Here is a 22405-nt window from a genome sequence, read left to right as displayed (position 1 = left end):
CCACTCATTCCTGATTTTGCACTTCCCTCCTCTATTGAGGCTGCCATGAGTTTGGGAAATCTATCTTTGTACAAACTGTATCTGAGGAGTGGATATATCAAACTTACCTTAAGCTACAGCTGTGTTGGAGAATGAATCGGTTGATGTATGTAAAGTGTGCATACATCAACTATTTAAAAAATTAATACTTGTGTTGTACTTTGAACATGCATAAAAATTCCCAAGGACATTCACAATCATTGCACATAGACTCTCTCCTCCATACCTACCAAACCTGATGCACATCACCCACTTTCATGTAAGCAACACAAGTTCATGAAAACACTACAGAAAGACGGTACAATTCCTTTCCAAACTCTTATTGATTTTTATACAAAACTGCCTAAAACCTCTTTTTCTGTTAGGAAGGTTCAACCAGAGAAATTCTCTAACAAAAGCAGGGTAAAAAGTATAATCGTTTTGAAAAACTAAGGTATTTCCTTAGCAAAAAAGTAATCCCTGGGAATGAAGGCAAGAGGGAAAACATCATTAGTACAAATACCTAGTGCATGTGAGGTTTAAAACCTCAATGATGGGTTGATAGGTGCAATAAACCACCATGACACATTTATACTTATGTAATAAACCAGTGCTTTCCACACATGTATCTCAGAAGTTAAAATAAAATTAAAACACACAAACACAGAAGGTAGGATACCGTGGCTAATGACTGTAATCCCAGCACATTGATACAATACTTACCAGCTTGCTGCAGTCCTGCAGCTTCCTGTAATTACAGAAAATAAGTTGCTATGAACATCAGACCATGCTGTGCCCTGACTTTCCTGCACTTGGTGACATTAAAAAACAAGATGGAAACTAGTGTTCCATCAAAGAAACCCAAAGGAGGAACAGGGCACACCGACTAATGCTAAAGGCAAGGTTTTCTTGGACGATGTTTCCTTCCAACCATGTTACTTGGCCATTAAGTGATTTTAGTCCCCAAAAGAAAACAAACCTGCTAAGGCAAAAAACTTGTGATCAGAGTGTGTGGTTGATGCTGTCATTTTCTCCCACTGTCTTGAATTGAGTCTCACTTAAGAAGAGACTCTTGTTCAAAACTCCCCCAACCAAGAAAAATCTGTAAGTCATCTACAATTTATATGGGAAAATTGTCATATCTTATATAACATTTTCTGATGCAAAATCAAGAATATAAAGTCAAGAAAGCAATTGTTTAACTCAGACACATCCTGTGGCCTGACATTCATATTTCATTGTACCTTGTCCTCTGCAGCATCCATGGAAGGGTCCTCCTGTTGAAGAGCAGGCCCTAGAAGGATGCAAAGTGACTGGCAGTACCTGGTGGTGTTGCTCATTAACAACTCAGGGGCATACTACGATGTGAGTAAAGGAGGATGGTGGCAGGAAAAGGACAGGAAGAGAAAACAAAGGAAATCAGGGCCTTTGGGTTTGTAGCTCCAGGCCACCTGGAATAGTTCATCTCAAACATGGCACACCACACAGGACAGGCTATGTTTCCCCGCAGCTTTTCAGGGCTCCTCCTTTCTAATCAGACCTCAGCCATCTTGCCCTCCCTTGTTCACCCCTTCCAAGGTCATTTCCTCCCACAACTGACAAGTAATGCTACCCTAACTATGACCCCATCTACAAGATTTTCTACGTGATAAGGAACAAGCTTGATTCAGACAAAATATTACATTATGGCCAACATATGCTATTGTATTTATTTATTTAGCCTTTCTAACAATTTTTATTTTAAGAGATAACAGTGCTATTATATTTATTAACCCTTAAACGAAAATATGAAAATATTCAATGATCCTATCATTTGAAGATAACTGCTATTTAGCATGCAATATTTGTCTTTCCGCTCTTTATTTTCAGCACCTCATGTGTGTTAAATAGGGTTCATTGCTGATCATACACCGGCTCCAGGACTGGGACAGCCCTTTGTGAGTGGGAGAAGGTGTGACGCTGATCCTCTCTAACTGAGCTGTGAAGAATCTAGCTACAAAAGGACCACCTGTCAGGCAACTGCCAGAAGCTATTCATTGTGCCACCAAAGGGAAATCAAGCTGGGTCTGGCCAGCTTCAAGTGTCTGGCCTAACCCTCAAGTTCATCCCTGCTGATCATGTCCTCCCCGGGCTAAGTTGAACATTTCAGGAACTCACTCCTGTTCACTGCCTCTCACTAATTTCTGATGGTTCTGCTGCCATCAACACACAGAAACATGGAGAAGACAAGAAACGAAGTAGCTACTCTTAACAAGCTCTTAGGAAAATGGCTACCATTCAGGCCAGCCATGAAGTCAGAACTCAAGTCCGCATTTAGATGAGGCTTGAACATTCCAGAGATGCCCAGGTAACAGAGTAGAACTCACTCTTCTGGTGTTACACCTTGGCTTCCCCTCCACCTTCATGGCTTTGCTGCCCTCATGCCTTTCTTCTATTCCTCTAAATCATATATCTTGGCAGGCCCTGGCCAAGGCCACAGCCTGCTCTCTCTCTCATAGAGCCCGCTGGGCAGCTATGAATTATACATCCACAATACTGCTAACTCTGATCGCAACCTTTAATCACTCACAGCAGAAAGCCCACTGGGTACCAAACAAAACAACAACAATAACAATAACAAAACAACAACAAAAAACAAAAGCTAAGGATATTCTAGGTATTAAAGAGGGCTTGGGGGAATTGGGTTATGAGGAGATGGCTTCTGAGGTTAACAAGAAACATTTTAAAATCACAAAAGCCTCAGTGTTTTTAATTGTGGGATAAGTACTGACACCTATATAGCAATCAAATTCGATTTATATACAGTAAGTTTCCACAAGATGCATACTCCAAGAAAAAAACTCAAGCTGTACTTTGGCTCAGTTGATATTCATATTTAACCAAAACCCACTGCTTTCCCTTGTTTTTTGCAAGGGCCTTTGGAGGCAAATGAGAACCATTGTCAAGATTGGGTTCAATGGGGACCTAATGCAGCCTGTGTAGTTCCACAGCCGTGTTTGTTTTCACCACCTGCAATGCATGACTGCCCTCCATCCTGCTATGAAGGCAAATGCTCACCAGGCCTCTCAGACCCTGTGTAAACCATGTGGTTCTCTTTTCTTGTTACTGTGTTTCTAAGCTGAACACACAGCAACAACAACTAGGCTAAGGGAGAAAAGGCAGAAACTCTAGATGGCCTGGCACTATTTATTCTGGGACATGTTAGCTGATCAGCATTATGATGCCTGAATAAATAAAGTTGGGGTGATTTCACCCTAAACTTGCTTGCAGGCTCCTCTCTTCCAAGTTTCCCACCAGAACTGGCCATAGCATGAGGCTGTGCCAGGATCTAAATGCACAGAAAGGAGCTCCAGCCCACTCTCCCTGCTCAAGATGGGCCATGGATGATCGATTCTGAGGGACTTGGTAGAAAAGGCTTGTGAAGCATGGAAATGACTAGAGTGAGCCACTCCAATGCCAGAAGGCAATACGAAGGCCTGTAAACAGGTGAGGTTTATTTGAAAACCCAAGTAAAGCAAGGAATTAATAATGAAAAAAAATTAAAATGAGCAGATATCCTGACACAGTTCTGTTTTTGGTACACCTTGAGAATTGGTCTGGGTGTTGACAGAACTTCTTTTAGGTTAATTAAAGTGTCCTTTGCAGGCAGTCAACTGCACACATCATAAGCTTACAAGTTGATTTTCTCCTGTGCCTATAGTAAGGCTGCAATGGTGATGAAAATCCCTGTGGAGAATGTGAACCCTAGTAAATCTGGGAATCTGTATGTATGGAAACCAACACACACAACCCAAGACACAGTGATCATGGCACTGCATGAATTCACAAAAGACCTGGGCCAGCCCTGTGCACAGGATTCCACCCCATCTTCAGAGAATGCAGTTGCTCCCAGGGACTTCAGAATGTGGCTGTTGTTTCTCATCTGCAAAAATCATTTCTCCCATCACTGCCTACGTTCTCATTCACAACAAGAAGCTCAACATAGAAAAAGCCAGAAAGACAGTGCGACATTCCTCATCTTCTGGATTACTTATCAGCATGACAGGAGTTCCCCAATACTTACCAGCTTGCTGCAGTCCTGCAGCTTCCTGTAATGACAGAAAATAAATTGCTATAAGCATCAGACCATGCTGTGTCCTGACTATACTGTAATTGGTGACAATGAAAATCAAAATGGAAAATAGTGTTCAATGAAACAAACCCAAAAGAAGAACAGAGCAAACTGACTCATGCTAAAGGCAAGGTTTTCTTGGACGATGTTTCCTTCCAACCATTTTGCTTGGCCACTAAGTGATCTTAGTCCAAAAAGGAAAGCATCCCTGCTAAGGCAAAAACCTTGTGACCACACAGTGCGTGGTTCTGTCATTTTCTCCCACTGTCTTAAATCGAGTCTCAGTAAAGAAGATACTCTCGCCCAAAGCTCCCCCAACCAAGGAAATTCTGTAAGTTATCTACGATTGATATGGTAAAATTCTCATATCTTATATAAGACTCTCTGATCCTAATCCAAGAAGATAAAGTCAAGAAAGTAACTGTTTCATTCAGACACATTCTGTGGGCTGACATTGACATCCCATTGTACCTCGTCCTCTGCAGCGTCCAAGGAAGGGTCTTCCTGCTGAAGAGCAGACCCTAGAAGGATGTAAAATACCATTAGCAAATTGCTGTGTTGCTCATTAACAATTCAGGGCCATGCAATGATGTGGGTGAAGGAAGAGGGTGGCAGGAAAATGACAGGAGCAGAAAAGAAAAGCAATCAGGGCCTTTGGGTTTGTAGCTCCAGGCAATCACAATGTGAAATATTCCATCTCAAATATGGCACACCACCCAGGGCAAGCTATGTTTCCTGCAGCTTCTCAGGGCTCCACCTTTCTAATCTGACCTGAGCCATCTCGCCCTCCCTTCTTCATCCTTTGCAAAGTCATTTCCTCCCACAATTCACAGGTGGTACTGCTCTGGCCATGACCCCATCTACAAGATTTTGTACTTGATAAGGAACAACCTTGCTTCAGAGGCAATATTGCATTCTGGTAAACATAAGCTAATGTATGTATGTATGTATATATTTTCCATTTCTAACAATTTTTATTTTGAAGGATAAGTGGGCTATAGTATTTTTAACCCTTAGTAAAAAGTTAAACCAAAATACAAAAACATTCAGTGATCCTGTCATTTGAAGATAACACCTACTTAACATGTGGTATTTGTCTTTCCACTCTTTGCTTTCATCTCCTCATGTGTGTCTCATGGGGCCCATTGCTGATGATACTCACTCTGGCTCCAGGACTGGGACAGCCCTTCTTGAGTGGCACAAGGTGGGACACTGATCCTCTCTAACCCAGCTGTGCAGAAGAATCTAGCTACACAAGGACCACCTGTCAGGCGACTGTGAAAACTATTCTTTGTGCCACCATAGAGAGATCAAACCAGGCAGCTACTGTCAAGTGTCTGGCCTAGCTCTTAAGTTCATCCTTGCTGATCATATCCTCTCTGGCCTAAGTTGAACATTTCAGGAACTCACTCCTGTTCACTGTCTCTTACTAATTTCTGGTGGTGCCCCTGCCATCAACACACAGAAACATGGCGAAGACAAAAAACAAAGTAGCTCCTCTTAACAGGCTTTTAGGAAAATGGCCATAATTCAGGCCAGTCATGAAGTCGGGACTCAACTTGGCCTTCAGATGAGGTTTGAACACTCCAGCCATGCCCAGATGATGGTGCAGAGCTCAATCTCCTAATGTTGTACCTTGGTTTCCCACCCCCCACCTTCACTGCTTTGCTGCCATCACTCCTTTCTTCTATTCCTCTAAATCATGTTTCTTGGCAGGCACAGGCCAAGGACACAGCCTGCTCTGATAGAGCCCACTGGGCAGCTGTCTATGAATTCCTAGAGCCCCAATATTGCTAACTCTCATGTCAACCTTTAATGACTCACAGCAGAAAGCCCACTGAGTACCAAAAATCAACAAAAACAACAAAACAAAATAACAAAAGCAAAGGATATTCTAGAGATTAAAGAGGAATAGGGAAATTGGATTATGAGGAGATGGCTTCTGAGGTTAACGAGAAACACTTTACAATCACAAAAGCGTCAGTATTTAAAATCTGTGATAGCTACTGATGCCAAGGTTCAACCAAACGCATACTCCAAGAAAAAAACTCAAGCAATACTTGGCTCAGTTGATATTGATATTTAACCAACACCTACTAATTTCACTTGTTTTTTGCAAGGGCCTTCAGGGGCAATCAAGAACCTCTGTCAAAACTGGGTTCAACAGAGACCTCATGGAGCCTCTGAGGTTCCAAAGCCATGTTTCTTTTCCGAAACATGCAATGCATGACCACCCTCCAGCCTCCTAGGAAAGCAAGGGCTTATCTGGACTCTAAGATCCTGTGCAAACCAGGTGGTTCTTTTTCACGTTGCTGTGTTTTGAAGCTGGGCACACAGCAACAAGGACTAGGCAGAAGGAAAAAAGACGAGAACTCGAAACAACCCTGACGCTATCTATTCTGGGCCACATTAGCCAATGGGCAGTATAAGGCCTCAATGAAGAAAGTTGGGGTGATTTCACCCTAACCCTGCTTGCAGGCTCCTCTCTTCTCAGTTTCCCACCAGAACTGGCCATAATATGAGGCTATACCAGGATCTAAATGAACAGAAAGGAGCCCAGCACACTCTCCCTGCTCAAAATGGGCCGCGGCCAATCAATTCTGATGGCTTTGGTGAAAAAGGCTTGCAAAGAATGGAAAGGGCTAGAGTGAGCCACACCAGTGACAGGAGGAAATATGAAAGGCTGTAAATGGATGAGGTTTATTTGAAAACCAAGCAAGCAGGGAATTGTGAATGAAAAAAATAAAATAAGCAGAGATCCTCACACAATTCTGTTTTTTAGTATGCCTTGAGAATTGGCTTGGACATGGACGGAACATTTTCTCAGTTAATTAAAATGTCTTTTGCATGCAATCAACTGCACACATCGTAAGCTGCCAAGTTAACTTTTTCCTATAGTAAGAATGCAGTGCTGATAAAATCCCTGTGGAGAACATGAATACTAGAAAATCTGGGGATCTGTATGTATGGAAACCAAAACACACACCCCAAGACACAGTGACCATGCCACTGCATGAATTCACAGAACACCTGGGACGGTCCCATGCACAGGATCCCATCCCACCTTCAGAGAATGCAGTTGCACCCAGGGACTGCAGAATGTGATCATTGTTCCTTATCTGGTAAAATGATTTCTCCTACGGCTGCCTACATCCGATTTCACAACCGGAAGCTCAACTCAGGCTGCCCGTCTACAGGAAAGCCAGTGACACAGTGCCACATTCCCTATCTTCTGGATTACTCACCAGTATGACAGGGGTTCCCCAACACTTACCGGCTTGCTGCAGTCCCAGAGATTCCTGTAATGACAAAAAATAAATTATGAGCATCAGACCATGCTGTGTCCTTACATTCCCGCCCTCAAAGAAACCCAAAAGAAGAACAGAGCACAGCAACTCACACTAAAGACAAGGTTTCTGGGACAATGTTGCTTTCGAACCATGTTGCTTGGACATTAAGTGATCTTTGGCCCAAAAAGAAAACAGACCTGCTGAGGCAAAAGCTTGAGACCACACAGTGTGTGGTTGATGCTGTCACTTTCTCCCACTGTCTTAATCAAGTCTCAGTCAAGAAGGGACTCTTGCTCAAAACTCCCCCAATGAAGGGAATTCTGTAACTCATCTACAGTTTATATGGCAAAATTCTCATATCTTATATAAGATTCTCTGCTCCCAATTCAAGAAGATAAAGTCAAGAAAGCAACTCTTTCACTCAGACACATTCTGTGGCCTGATAATCACATCCCATTGTACCTTGTCCTCTGCAGCATTCATGGAAGTGTCTTCCTGCTGAAGAGCAGGCCCTAGAAGGATGCAAAGTGACCATCAGCAACTTGGTGGCATTGCTCATTGACAATTTAGGGACATGCTATGATTTGGGTGAGGGAGGAGGGTGGCAGGAAAATGACAGGAGCAGAAAAGAAAGAAAATCAGGGCCTTTAGGTTTGCAGCTCCAGGCCACCACAATGTAAAATATTCTATCTCAAACACGGCACACCACCCAGGGCAGGCTATGTTTCCCTGCAGCTTCTCAGGACTCCTCCTTTCTAAATCTGACTTGTGCCATCTTCCCTTCCCTTCTTCACCCCTTGAAAAATCATTTCCTCTCACAATTCACAAGTGGTCCTGCTCTGGCCATCACCACATCTACAAGACTTTATACTTGATAAGGAACAACCTTGCTTCAGAGACAATATTACATACTGGCCAACATATGTTATGGTATTTATTTATTTATTTACTTATTTATATTTCCTTTCTAACAATTTTTATTTTAGAAGATAATAGTGCTATTGTATTTATTAATCCTAAGTAAAAAGTTAAACCAAAATATGAAAATGCTCAATGATCCCATCATTTCAAGAATATCCCTAATCAGCATGTGGTATTTGTCTTTCCACTCTTTATTTTCATCGTGTCACGTGTGTTACACAGAGTCTGTTGCTGATCATACTCACACAGGCTCCAGGACTGGGACAGCCCTTCTTGAGTGGCACAAGGTGGGACGCTGATCCTCTCTAACCCAGCTGTGCAGAAGAATCTAGCTACACAAGGACCACTGGTCAGGTGACTGACAGAAGCTATTCTTTGTGCCACCACAGGGAGGTCAAGCCAGGCAACTACCCTCAAGTGTCTGACCTAACACTCAAGTTCGTCCCTACCGATCATGTGATCTCTGGGCCAACCTGAACATTTCATGAACACACTCCTGTTCACTATCTCACTAATTGTTGGTGGGGCCCCTGCCATCAATACACAGAAACATGGAGAAAACAAGAAACAAAGCTGCTCCTCTATCCATGCTTTTAGAATGATGGCCGATATTCAGGCCAGCCATGAAGTCGGAGCTCATCTCTGCCTTCAGATGAGGCTTGAACACTCTGGCCTTGCCCAGGTGGTGGTGTAGAACTCACTCTCCTGATGTTGCACCTTGGTTTCCCCTCCACCTTCATGGCTTTGCTGACCTCACTCCTTCCTTCCATTCCTCTAAATGACGTTTTCTGACAGGCTCAGGCAAAGGCCACAGACTGCTATCTCTCTCTCTCACTGAGAAACCTGGGCAGCTGTCTATCAATTCTTAGAGCCTCAATGTTGCTAACACTGATCTCAACCTTTAATCCCTCATAGCAGAAAGTCCACTGGGTGCCAAACAACATCATCATCAACAACAATAATAACAACAAAACGTAACAAAAGCAAAGAATATTCTAGGGATTAGAGAAATAGAAGAATTAAGTAACAAGGAGATGGCTTCTGAGGTTAGTGAGAAACATTTTAAAATCACAAATGCCTCGGTTTTTTAAAATGCAGGATAAATACTGACACCTACACAGCTATCAAATCCAATTTAAATATAACAAGTTTCCACCAAATGCATGTTACAAGAAAGAAACGCAAGCTATACTTTGGCTCAGCTGATATTCATTTTTAACGAAAACCCACTGCTTTCCCTTTCTGTTTGCAAGGGACTTCAGAGGAAAGCAAGAACATTTCTCAAGAATGGGTGCAATGGGGACCTCATGGGGCCTCTGTGGTTCCATAGCCATGTTTCTTTTTCTAAACCTGCAAAGCATGACCAGCCTCCATCCTGCTACGAAGGCAAATGCTCACCCTGACTCTCAGACCCTGTGAAAACCACGTGGCTGTCTTTTCTCTTTGCTGTGATCCTCAGCCGAGCACGCAGCAGCCAGGACTAGGCTGAGGGAGAAAAGGCTGGAACTCCAGATATCGCTGGCACTCTCTATTCATGGCCATATTAGCCAATGGGCATTATAAGGCCTCAATGAAGAAACTTGGGGTGATTTCACCCTAAACCTGCCTGAAGCCTACTCTCTTACCAGTTTCCCACCAGAACTGGCCATAGCATCAGGCTGTACCAGGGTATAAATGCACAGAAACAAGCCCCGGCCCATTCTGCCTGATCAAGATGGGCCATGGATGACCCATTCTGAGGGCTTTGGTGGAAAAGCCTTGTGAAGAACAGACATGGCTAGAATGAGCCACTCCGGTGACAGGAGGAAACAAGAAAGCCTGTAAATGGATGAGGTTTATTTGAAAACCAAGCACAGCAGGGAATTGTGAATGAAAAAAATAAAATAAGCAGAGATCCTCAAACAGTCCTGTTCTTTTGGCACGCCTTGAGAATTGGCCTGGGTATGGATGGAACATTTTCTGGGTTAAAACACCTTTTGCATGCAATCAACTGCACTCATCATAAGCTCCCAGGTCGACTTTTTCCTGTGCCTATAGTAAGAATGCAGTGCTGATAAAATCCCTGTGGTGAACGTGAATACTAGAAAACCTGAGGATCTGTATGTATGGAAACCAAAACACACAACCCAAGACACAGTGACCATGGCACTGCATGAATTCACAAAAGACCTGGGACGGTCCCATGCACAGGATCCCACCCCACTTTCAGAGAACCCAGTTGCACCCAGGGACTGCAGAATGTGACCGTTGTTCCTTATCTGGTAAAATCATTTCTCCTGCAGCTGCCTACGTCCGCTTTCACAACAGGAAGCTCAACTCAGGCTGCCTGTCTACAGGAAAGCCAGTGACACAGTGCCACATTCCTCATCTTCTGGATTACTCACCGGTATGACAGGGGTTCCCCAACACTTACTGGCTTGCTGTAGTCCCACAGCTTCCTGTAATGACAGAAAATAAACTGTTATGAGCATCAGAGTATGCTGTGCCCTGACTTTCCTGTACTCAAAGAAACCCAAAAGAACAGAGCACACTGACTCATGCTAAAGACAAGGTTTCCGGGACAATGTTTCTTTCCAACCATGTTGCTTGGACATTAAGTAATTTTTGTCCCAAAAACACAACAGACCTGCTAAGGCAAAAAGCTTGAGACCACACAGTGTGTGGTTGATGCTGTCATTTTCTCCCACTGTCTTAAATAAAGTCTTAGTCAAGAAGGGACTCTCGGGCAGACCTGGGGAAGATGGCTGAATATGAACAGCTCAGGATTGCAGCTCACAGTGAAAGCACAGAGGGTGAGTGGACGCTGCATTTCCAGATGGATTTTTACTGCCCACAAACCAGGAGATTCCCAGGTAGAGGAGCCCCACGGGTTGCCAGCGGCTGTTTTTCTGGTGCGGATGTTTTGGCCGCCACGGCTGCTTTGCAGGCAACCAGCGTGGCGGTTCTCCGTACAAAAAACAGTGGTTTGGGTGCCCTCTTAGCTGGTGATTAGAGCTCCAGGAAGGCAGATGGCCCATTCATCTGATTTAAAAGGGGACTGAAATAGGGAGCCAGGCCAGGAGATTCCTGAGAAAAAAAAACCACCAGGAATCTCAGCACCACTGTTTCAACAGGCACAGTGAGTCGCCGCACAGGAAATCGCACAGATCCTGGTGCCTTTTCAACAGGCGACAGGAACACCTGGGAGTCAACCATTCAACTAAAAAAAAAAAAAAGACTCTTAGGCAGGGAGCCAGGTGATCAGGCTCTGCTGGTCCCACTCCACCCCACAAAAAAAAAAAAAAAAAAAAAAAAAACAGTAATTGAAAATGCTCTGGCTTGAGAGTTTCACAGAAAGTACAGGGGAACCTGGGAGGGTCCAGCTCAGTGGGGGAGGGGCGTCCGCCATGACTGAGGCACTCCACCACTATGGAGGCAGTCTGCCATTGCCAAGGCAACGTGCGACTACAGAGAGAGTCCGCTATTACAGAGGCAGGCCACCATTGCCGAGGTAGTTCCAACTACACCCATATAAACAGGACTGCAGGGAAGTCCACATGGCAGCTGGGCGGAGCCCACAGCAGCACAGCAAAGCCTCTGTAGGCAAACAGTGACTAGGCTGCCTCCTGGCTGGGCAGTACAGCCCCGAAAAAAAAAAAGGCAGCAGCACAACGGAAACTCAAAAACAAAGCCCTAACTCCCTGGGACAGAGCATTTGGGAAAAAATAAAAAAGGGAGTTTATGAGTTCTGCTGCAGAAGACTTAAACGTACCTGCCCAGCAGCTCTGAATGAACAACGGAGCTCACAGCTCAGCACTGGAGCTCCAATAAAGGACAGACTGTCTCCTCAAGCAGCTCCCTGACACCATATATCCAGAGTCTCTTCATAGAAGAGAGAACAGACTGACATTTGGTGGGTATCCGTCTGAGTTAAAGATCACAGAAGAAGGAACTGGTAACAACCCTTACTGTTCTGCAGCTGCTGCAGGTGATCCCCAGGAAAGCAGGGCCTGGAGCCGACCTCAGCAGTCCTTCAGCAGAGGGGCCAGGCTGTTAGAAGGAAAACTAAGAAACAGAAATAACTTCATCATCCGCAAACTTGAAGTTCACTCAGAGGCCCAATCTGAAAGTCAGCAACTACAAAGACAACAGGTGGATAAATCCACAAAGATGGGAAGAAACCAGCACAAAACGGATGAAAACACCCAAAACCAGAACACCTCTCCTCCTAAAAGGGATCACAACTCCTCACCAGCAAGGGAACAAAATTGGATGGAGAATGAGTGTGATGAAATGACAGAATCAGACTTCAGAAGGTGGGTAGTAAGAAACTTCTGTGAGCTAAAAGAACATGTTCTAACCCAATGCAAAGAAACTAAGAACCTTGAAAAAAGATTTGACGAAATGCTAATGAGAATGGACAACTTAGAAAGGAATATAAGTGAATTGATGGAGCTGAAAAACACAACACGAGAACTTCACGAAGCATGCGCAAGTGTCAACAGCCAAACTGACCAAGCAGAAGAAAGGATATCAGAGGTTGAAGATCAACTCAATGAAATAAAACGAGAGGGCAAGAATAGATAAAGAAGAGTAAAAATGAATGAACAAAGTCTCCAAGAAATGTGGGACTATGTGAAAAGACATAATCTACGTTTGATAGGTGTACCTGAATGTGATGAAGAGAATGAATTCAAGCTGGAAAATACTCTTCAGGATATTTTCCAGGGCAACTTCCCCAACCTAGCAAGGCAGGCCAATATTCAAGTCCAGGAAATACAGACAACACCACAAAGGTATTCCTCAAGAAGAGCAACCCCAAGGCACATAATCGTCAAATACACCAGGTTTGAAATGAAGGAGAAAACGCTAAGGGCAGCCAGAGAGAAAGGTCGGGTTACCCACAAAGGGAAGCCCATCAGACTCACAGCAGACCTCTCAGCAGAAACCCAACAAGCCAGAAGCGGGGGGGCAATATTCAACATCCTTAAAACAAAAGAACTTTCAACCCCAAATCTCATATCCAGCCAAACTAAGCTTCATAAATGAAGGAAAAATAAAATCCTTGCCAACAAGCAAGTACTCAGAGATTTCGTCACCACCAGGCCTGCTTTACAAGAGCTCCTGAAAGAGGCTCTACACACAGAAAGGAACAACCAGTACCAGCCACTCCAAAAACATACCAAATGGTAAAGAGCATCAACACAATGAAGAATCTGCATCAACCAACGGGCAAAACAGCCAGCTAGCATCAAAATGGCAGTATCAAATTCACACATAACAATACTAACCCTAAATGTAAATGGACTAAATGCACCAATCAAATGGCACAGATTGGCAAATTGGATGAAAACCCAAAACCCATCAGTGTGCTGTATCCAGGAAATCCATCTCATGTGCAAGGATACACAAAAGCTCAAAATAAAGGGATGGAGGAAGATTACCAAGCAAACGGAGAGCAAAAAAAAGCAGGAGTTGCAATATTCCTCTCTGATAAAATAGACTTTAAAGCAACAATGATGAAAAGAGACAAAGAAGGACATTACATAATGGTAAAAGGACCAATGCAACAAGAAGAGCTAACGATTCTAAATACATACGCACCCAATACAGAGCATACAGATACATAAGGCAAGTTTTTCATGACTCACAAGGAGACTTAGACTCCCACACAAAAATAGCGGGAGACTTTAACACCCCATTGTCAATATTAGACAGATCAACAAGACAGAAAATTAACAAGGATATCTAGGACTTGAACTCAGATCTGGAACAAGCAAATCTCAGAACTCTCCACCCCAAATCCACAGAATGTACATTTTTCTCAATACCACATCACACCCACTCTAAAATTGACCACATAATTGGAAGTAAAACACTCCTCAGCAAATGCAAAAGAACGGAAATTATAACAAACACTCTCTCAGACCACAGTGCAATCGAGTTAGAACTCAGAATGCAGAAACTAACTCAGAACCACACAGCTTCATAGAAACTGAACAACAGGCTCTTGAATGTTGACTGTATAAACAAGGAAATGAAGGCAGAAATAAAGATGTTCTTCAAAACCAACGAGAATGAAGACACAACATACCAGAATCTCTGGGACACATTTAAAGCAGTCTGTAGAGGAAGATATATAGCAATAAGAGCCCACATGAGAAGCAAGGAGAGATCTAAAATTGACACCCTAGCATCAAAATTGAAAGAGCTAGAAGGGGAAGCTAAAAAAAAAAAAACCTCAAAACCCAGCAGAAGACAAGAAATACCTAACATCAGAGCAGAACTGAAGGAGATAGAGACACAAAAACCCTTCAAAAAGTCAATAAATCCAGGAGCTGGATTTTCGAAAAGATCAACAAAATAGACCACTAGCAAGATTAACAAATGAGAAAAGAGAGAATAAACAAATTGATGCAATAAAAAACGATAAAGGAGGTATCACCACAGATTCCACAGAAATTCAGAAAATCATCAGAGATTATTACAAAAACTCTATGCACATAAACAAGTAAACCTGGAAGAAATGGATAAATTCCTGGACACTTCCTTCCTCCCAAGCCTAAATCAGGAAGAAGTTGAAACCCTGCATACACCAACAACAAGGTCTGAAGTTGAAGCAGCAATTAAGAGCTTACCACCCCAAAAAATCCCACGTCAAGATGGGTTCACAGCCGAATTCTACCAGACATACAAAGAGGAGCTGGTACCATTCCTTCTGAAACTATTCCAAATAATCCAAAAATAGAGAATCCTTCCCAAATCATTTTATGAGACCAACATCATCCTGATACCAAAACCCGGCAGAGACTCAACAAGAAAAGAAAACTTCAGGCCAATATCCATGACGAACATAGATGCAAAAATCTTCAACAAAATACTGGTAAGCCAATTGCAACAGCACATCAAAAAGCTTATCTGCCATGAACAAGTAGGCTTCATTCCAGGGGTGCAAGGCTGGTTCAACATAGGCAAGTCTATGAACATAATGCACCACATAAACAGAACCAAAGACAAAAACCTCATGATTATCTCAATGGATGCAGAGAAGGCCTTTGACACAATTCAACAGTGCTTCATGATAAAATCCCTCAATAAACTACGTATTGACAGAACGTATCTCAAAATAATAAAAGCTATTTACTACAAACCAACAGCCAATAACATACTGAATGGGCAAAACCTGGAAGCATTCCCTTTGAAATCTGGCACTAGACAAGGATGCCCTCTCACCACTCGTATTCAATATAGTACTGGAATTTCTAGCCAGAGCAATCAGGCAAAAAAGGAAATAAAGAGTATTCAAACAGGAAAGAAGGAAGTCAAATTGTCTCTATTTGCAGGTGACATGATTGTGTATCTAGAAGACCCCATTGTCTCAGCCCAAAAGCTCCTGAAACTGATAAGCAACTTCAGCAAAGTCTCAGGATACAAAATCAATGTGCAAAAATCACAAGCATTCCTATACAACAATAACAAACTTAAAGAAAGCCAAATCAAGAATGAACTGCCATTCACAATTGCTACAAAGAGAATAAAATACCTAGGAATACAACTAACAAGGAATGTAAAGGACCTCTTCAAGAAGAACTACAAGCCACTGCTCAATGAAATCAGAGAGGACACAAACAGATGGAGAAACATTCCATGTTCATGGTTAGGAACAATCAATGGCGAGAAAATGGCCATACTGCCCAAAGTAATTCACAGATTCAATGCTACCAATGACCTTCTTCAGAGAACTGCAAAACACACCTTAGACTTCATATGGAACCAAAAGAGAGCCCGCATAGACAAGTCAATACTAAGCAAAAAGAACGAAGTGGGAGGCATTATGCTACCGGACTTCAAACAAAACTACAAGGCTACAGTAATCAAAACAGCACCGTACTCGTACCAAAACAGAGATACAGACCAATGGAACAGAACAGAGGCCTCGGAGGCAACACAACATATCTACAACCATCCGATCTTTGACAAACCTGACAAAAACAAGCAATGGGGAAAGAATTCCCTGTTTAATAAATGGTATTGGGAAAACTGGCTAGCCATGTATAGAAAGCAGAAACTGGATTCCTTCCTGACGCCTTACACTAAAATTAACTCCAGATGAATTAAAGACTGAAACATAAGACCTAACACCATAAAAACCCTAGAAGAAAATCTAGGCAAAACCATTAAGGACATAGGCTAGAGCTTCATGACCAAAAGACCTAAAGCATTGGCAACAAAAGCCAAAATAGACAAATGGGACTTATTCAAACTCCACCGCTTCTGCACAGCAAAAGAAACAGTCATTAGAGTGAATCGGCAACCAACAGAATGGAAAAAAAATTTTTGCAGTCTACCCATCTGACAAAGGGCTGATATCCAGAATTTACAAAGAACAAAACCAGATTTACAAGAAAAAAAAAAAAAACAAACAAGCAGGTGAAGGATATGAACAGACACTTTACAAAAGAAGACATACATGAGGCCAACAAACATATGAGAAAATGCTCATCATCACTGGTCATTAGAGAAATGCAAAACAAAACTACATTGAGATATCATCTCACGCCAGTAAGAATGGCAATCATTAAAAAATCTAGAGACAACAGATGCTGGAGAGGATATGGAGAAATAGGAAGACTTTTTACACTGTTGGTGGGAGTGTAAATTAGTTCAACCATTGTGGTAGACAGTGTGGCGATTCTTCAAGGACCTAGAAATAGAAATTCCATTTGACCCAGCAATCCCATTACTGGGTATATATCCAAAGGATTATAAATTGTTCTACTATAAGGACACGTGTACACGAATGTTCATTGCAGCACTCTTTAAAATAGCAAAAGACCTGGAACCAACAAAAACGCCCATCGATGATAGACTGGACAAGGAAAATGTGGCACATATACACCATGGAATATTATGCAGCCATCAAAAATGATGATTTCGTGTCCTTTATAGGGATATGGATGAACCTGGATACGATCATTCTCAGCAACCTGACACAAGAACAGAAAATCAAACACCGCATGTTCTCACTCATAGGCGGGTATTGAACAATGAGAACACATGGACACAGGGAGGAAAGCACTACACACTGGGGTCTGTTGGGGAAAAACGGGGGAGAGACAGTGAGGCGTAGGGAGTTGGGGAGAGACAGCATGGGGAGAAATGCCAGATATAGGTGAAGTGGAGGAAGGCAGCAAATCACACTGCCATGTGTGAACCTATGCAAGAATCTTGCATGTTCTTCGCATGTACCCCAATACCTAAAATGCAATAAAAAAATAAGGGACTCCTGCTCAAAACTCCCCCTCTACCAAGAGAAATCGGTAAGTCATCTACAGTTTATATGGTAAAATTCTCATATCTTATGTAGGATTCTCTGATCCCACTTCCAAAAGATAAAGTCAAGAAACCAACTGTTTCACTCAGACACATCCTGTGGCCTGACGATCACATCCCATTGTACCTCGTCCTCTGCAGCATCCAAAGAAGTGTCTTCTGGCTGAAGAGCAGGCCCTAGAAGGATGCAAAGTGACCATGAGCAATTTGGAGGCATTGCTCGTTGACATCAGGGGCATGCCACGATTTGGGTGAGGGAGGAGGATGGCAGGAAAACGACAGGAGCAGAAAAGAAAGGGAATCAGGGCCTTTGGTTTTGTAGCTCAAGGTCACCACAATGCGAAACAGTCCATCTCAAACATGGCACACCACCCAGGGCAGACTATGTTTCCCTGCAGCTTCTCATTACCATCTGACCTGAGCCATCTTGCCCTCCCTTCTTCATTCCTTGCAAAGTCATTTCCTCTCACAATTCACAAGTGGTGCTGCTCTGGCCATTACCCACCTACAGGATTTTGTACTTCATAAGGAACAACCGTGCCTCAGAGACAATATAACATTCTGTCCAACATATGCTGTGGTATTTATTTATTTTTTTACTTACTTATTTATATTTCTTTTCTATCAATTTCTACTTTAAAAGATAATACTGCCGTTGTATTTATTAATCGTAAGTAAAAAGTTAAACCAAAACATCAAAATGCTCAATGATCCTATCATTTTAAGAATATTCCTAATCAGCATGTGGTATTTGTCTTTCCACTCTTTATTTTCATCCCCTCCTGTGTGTTACAAGGAGTCTGTTGCTGATCATACAAAGACAGGATCCAGGACTGGGACAACTCTTCTTGAGTGGCACAAGTGGGACGCTGATCCTCTCTAATCCAGCTGTGCAGAAGAACCTAGCCACACAAGGGCCACCTGTCAGGTGACTGCCAGAAGCTATTTTTTGTGCCACCACAGGGAGATCAAGCCAGGCAACTACCCTCAAGTGTCTGGCCTAACCCTCAAGTTCGTTCCTACCGATCATGTCATCTCTGGGCCAAGCTGAACATTTCAGAAACACACTCCTGTTCACTTTCTCACTAATTCTTGGTGGGTACCCTGCCATCAACACACACAAAAAAATGGAGAAGGCAAGAAATAAGGCTGCTTTTGTGTCCATGCTTTTAGAATTGATGGCCAATATTCAGGCCAGCCATGAAGTTGGAGCTCATCTCTGCCTTCAGATGAGGCTTGAACATTCTAGCTGTGCCCAGGTGATGGTGTAGAACTCACTCTCCTGATGTTGCACTTTGGTTTCCCCTCCACCTTCATGGCTTTCCTGTCCTCATTCCTTCCTTCTATTCCTCTAAATCATGTTACCTGGCAGGCACAGGCCAAGGTCATAGCCTGCTCTCTCTCTTTCTCACAGACAAACCTGGGCAGTTGCCTATGAATTCCTAGAGACTCAATGTTGCTAACGCTGATGTCAACCTTTAATCCCTCACAGCAGAAAACCTACGGGGTACCAAACAGCAACATCAACAACAACAATAATAACAACAAAATGTAACAAAAGCAAAGAATCTTCTAGGGATTAAAGAGGAATAGGGGAATCAGGTAATGAGCAGATGGCTTCTGAGGTTAGCTAGAAACATTTTTAAATCACAAACGCCTGTGTTTTAAAATGTGGGATAAACACTGACACCTACACACCTATCAAATCCAATTTAGATAGAGTAAGTTTCCACCAAATGCATATTCCAAGAATGAAACTCAAGCTATACTTTGGCTCAGCTTATACATATATTTAACCAAAATCCACTGCTTTCCCTTGCTGTTTGCAAGGGACTTCAGAGGAAAGCAAGAACATTTCTCAAGAGTGGGTACAACGGGGACCTAATAGAGCCTCTGCGGTTTCACAGCCAAGTTTCTTTTCCTAAACGTGCAAGGCATGACCTATCCATCCTGCTAGGAAGGCAAGTGTTAACCCTGCCTCTCAGACCCTGTGCAAACCACGTGGCTGTCTTTTCTCTTTGCTGTGTTCCTGTCCGAGCACACGCAACCAGGACTAAGCCAAGGGAGGAAAGGCTGGAACTCCACATATCCCTGACACTCTCTATTCTTGGCCATATTAGCTGATGGGCAGTATAAGGCCTCAATGAAGAAAGCTGGGGTGATTTCACCCTAACTCTGCTTGCAGGTTCCTCTCTTCTCAGTTTCTCACCAGAACTGGCCATAGCTTTAGGCTGTACCAGGGTCTACATGCACAGAAAGGAGCTCGGCTCACTCTCCCTATTCAAGATGGGCCATGGACGATTAATTCTGAGGGCTTTGGTGGAAAAGGCTTGTGAAGATTGGAAGCGGCTAGAGTGAGCCACTCCAGTGACAGGAGGAAACAGAAAAGCCTGTAAATGGATCAGGTTTATTTGAAAACCAAGCACAGCAGGGAATTGTGAATGAAAAAAATAAAATGAGCAGAGATCCTCAAACAGTTCTGTTCTTTTGGTACACCTTAATAATTGGCCTGGGTATGGATGGAACATTTTCTGGGTTAAAGCACCTTTTGCATGCAATCAACTGCACACATCGTAAGCTCCCAAGTTGACTTTTTCCTGTGCCTATTGTAAGAATGCAGTGCTGATAAAATCCCTGTGGAGAACGTGAATACTAGAAAATCTGAGGATCTGTATGTATGGAAACCAAAACACACAACCCAAGACACAGTGACCATGGCACTGCATGAATTCACAAAAGACCTGGGACGGTCCCATGCACAGGATCCCACCCCACCTTCAGAGAATGCAGTTGCACCCAGGGACTGCAGAATGTGACCATTGTTCCTTATCTGGTAAAATCATTTCTCCTGCAGCTGCCTACGACCACTTTCGCAACAGGAAGCTCAACTCAGGCTGCCTGTCTGCAGGATAGCCTGTGACACAGTGCCACATTCCTCATCTTCTGGATTACTCACCGGTATGACAGGGGTTCCCCAACACTTACTGGCTTGCTGCAGTCCCACAGCTTCCTGTAATGACAGAAAATAAATTCTTATGACCATCAGACCATGCTGTGTCCTTACTTTCCTGCCCTCAAAGAAACCCAAAAGAACCGAGCACACTGACGCATGCTGCAGACAAGGTTTTTGAACGATGTTTCTTTCCACCATGTTGCTTGGACATTAAGTGAATTTTGTCCTAAAAAGACAACAGACCTGCTAAGGAAAAAAAGCTTGCCACCACAGTGTGTGATTGATGCTGTCACTTTCTCCCACTGTCTTAAATCGAGTCCCAGTCAAGAAGGGACTGTTGCTCAAAACTCCCCCAACCAAGGGAATTCTGTAAGTCATCTACAGTTTATATGGTAAAATTCTCGTATCTTATATAAGATTCTCTGATCCCAATTCAAGAAGATAAAGTCAAGAAAGCAACTGTTTCACTCAGAGACATCCTGTGGCCTGACAATCACATCCCATTGTACCTCGTCCTCTGCAGCATCCACAGAAGTGTCTTCCTGCTGAAGAGCAGGCCCTAGAATGATGCAAAGTGACAATCAGCAATGTGGTGGCATTGCTCATTGACAATTCAGGGACATGCCATGATTTGGGTGAGGGAGGAGGGTGGCAGTAAAATGACAGGAATAGAAAACAAAGGGAATCAGGGCCTTTGGGTTTGTAGCTCCAGGCCACCACAATGTGAAACATCCATCTCAAACATGGCACACCACCCAGGGCAGGCTATGTTTCCTGCAGCTTCTCAGGACTATCTGACCTGAGCCATATTGCCCTCCCTTCTTCATCCTTTGCAAAGTCATTTCCTCTCACAATTCACAAGTGGTGCTGCTCTGGCCATCACCCATCTACAGGATTTTGTACTTCATAAGGAACAACCTTGCTTTAGAGACAATGTAACATTTTGGCCAACATATGCTATGGTATTTATTTATTTATTTACTTATTTATATTTCCTTTCTAACAATTTTTATTTTAGAAGATAATAGTGCTATTGTATTTATTAATCCTAAGTAAAAAGTTAAACCAAAACATCAAAATGCTCAATCATCCTATCACTTCAAGAATATCCCTAATCAGCATGTGCTATATGTCTTTCCACTCTTTATTTTCATCTTTTCATCACCTCATGTGTGTTACATGGCGTCTGTTGCTAATCATACTCACACAGGCTCCAGAACTGGGACACCCCCTGTTGAGTGGCACAAGGTGGGACTCTGATCCTAACCCAGCTATGTATAAGAATCTAGCTACACAAGGACCACCTGTCAGGTGACTGCCAGAAGCTATTCTTTGTGCCACCACAGGGAGATCAATTGGGGTAAACTACCCTCAAGTGTCTGGCCCAACCCTCAAGTTCGTTCCTACCGATCATGTCATCTCTGGGCCAAGCTGAACATTTCAGGAACACACTCTTGTTCACTGTCTCACTAATTGTTGGTGGCGACCTGCCATCAACACAGAGAAACATGGAGAAGACAAGAAACAAAGCTGCTCCTCTGTCCATGCTTTTAGAATGATGGCCGATATTCAGGCCAGTCATGAAGTTGAAGCTAATCTCTGCCTTCAAATGAGGCTTGAACATTCCGGCCTTGCCCAGGTGATGGTGTAGAAATTACTCTCCTGATGTGCACCTTGGTATCCCCTCCACCTTCATGGCTTTGCTGCCTCACTCCTTCCTTCTATTCCTCTAAATCATGTTTCCTGGCAGGCCAAGGCCATGGCCTGCTCTTTCTCTTTCTCACAGAGAAACCTGGGCAG

General features: G+C 43.1%; 1 long non-coding RNA gene across 1 annotated transcript; it reads right to left on the bottom strand.

The window, feature by feature from the left end:
• Positions 1-7893: 7893 nt before the first annotated feature.
• On the bottom strand, positions 7894-21193 carry LOC116545607. Its single transcript, XR_004266374.1, has 3 exons — positions 21115-21193; positions 20638-20662; positions 7894-7931 (listed from the first exon to the last, which is right to left on the bottom strand). It is a non-coding gene; the product is annotated as an uncharacterized LOC116545607 (long non-coding RNA).
• Positions 21194-22405: the final 1212 nt, after the last annotated feature.

Source organism: Sapajus apella, unplaced genomic scaffold (assembly GCF_009761245.1).
Source record: "Sapajus apella isolate SASKATOON/1434 unplaced genomic scaffold, GSC_monkey_1.0 scaffold303, whole genome shotgun sequence".
Lineage (NCBI taxonomy): Eukaryota > Metazoa > Chordata > Mammalia > Primates > Cebidae > Sapajus > Sapajus apella.
The sequence above is the reverse complement of the archived record's forward strand: the minus strand, read 5'-3'. Positions and strand labels throughout refer to the sequence as shown.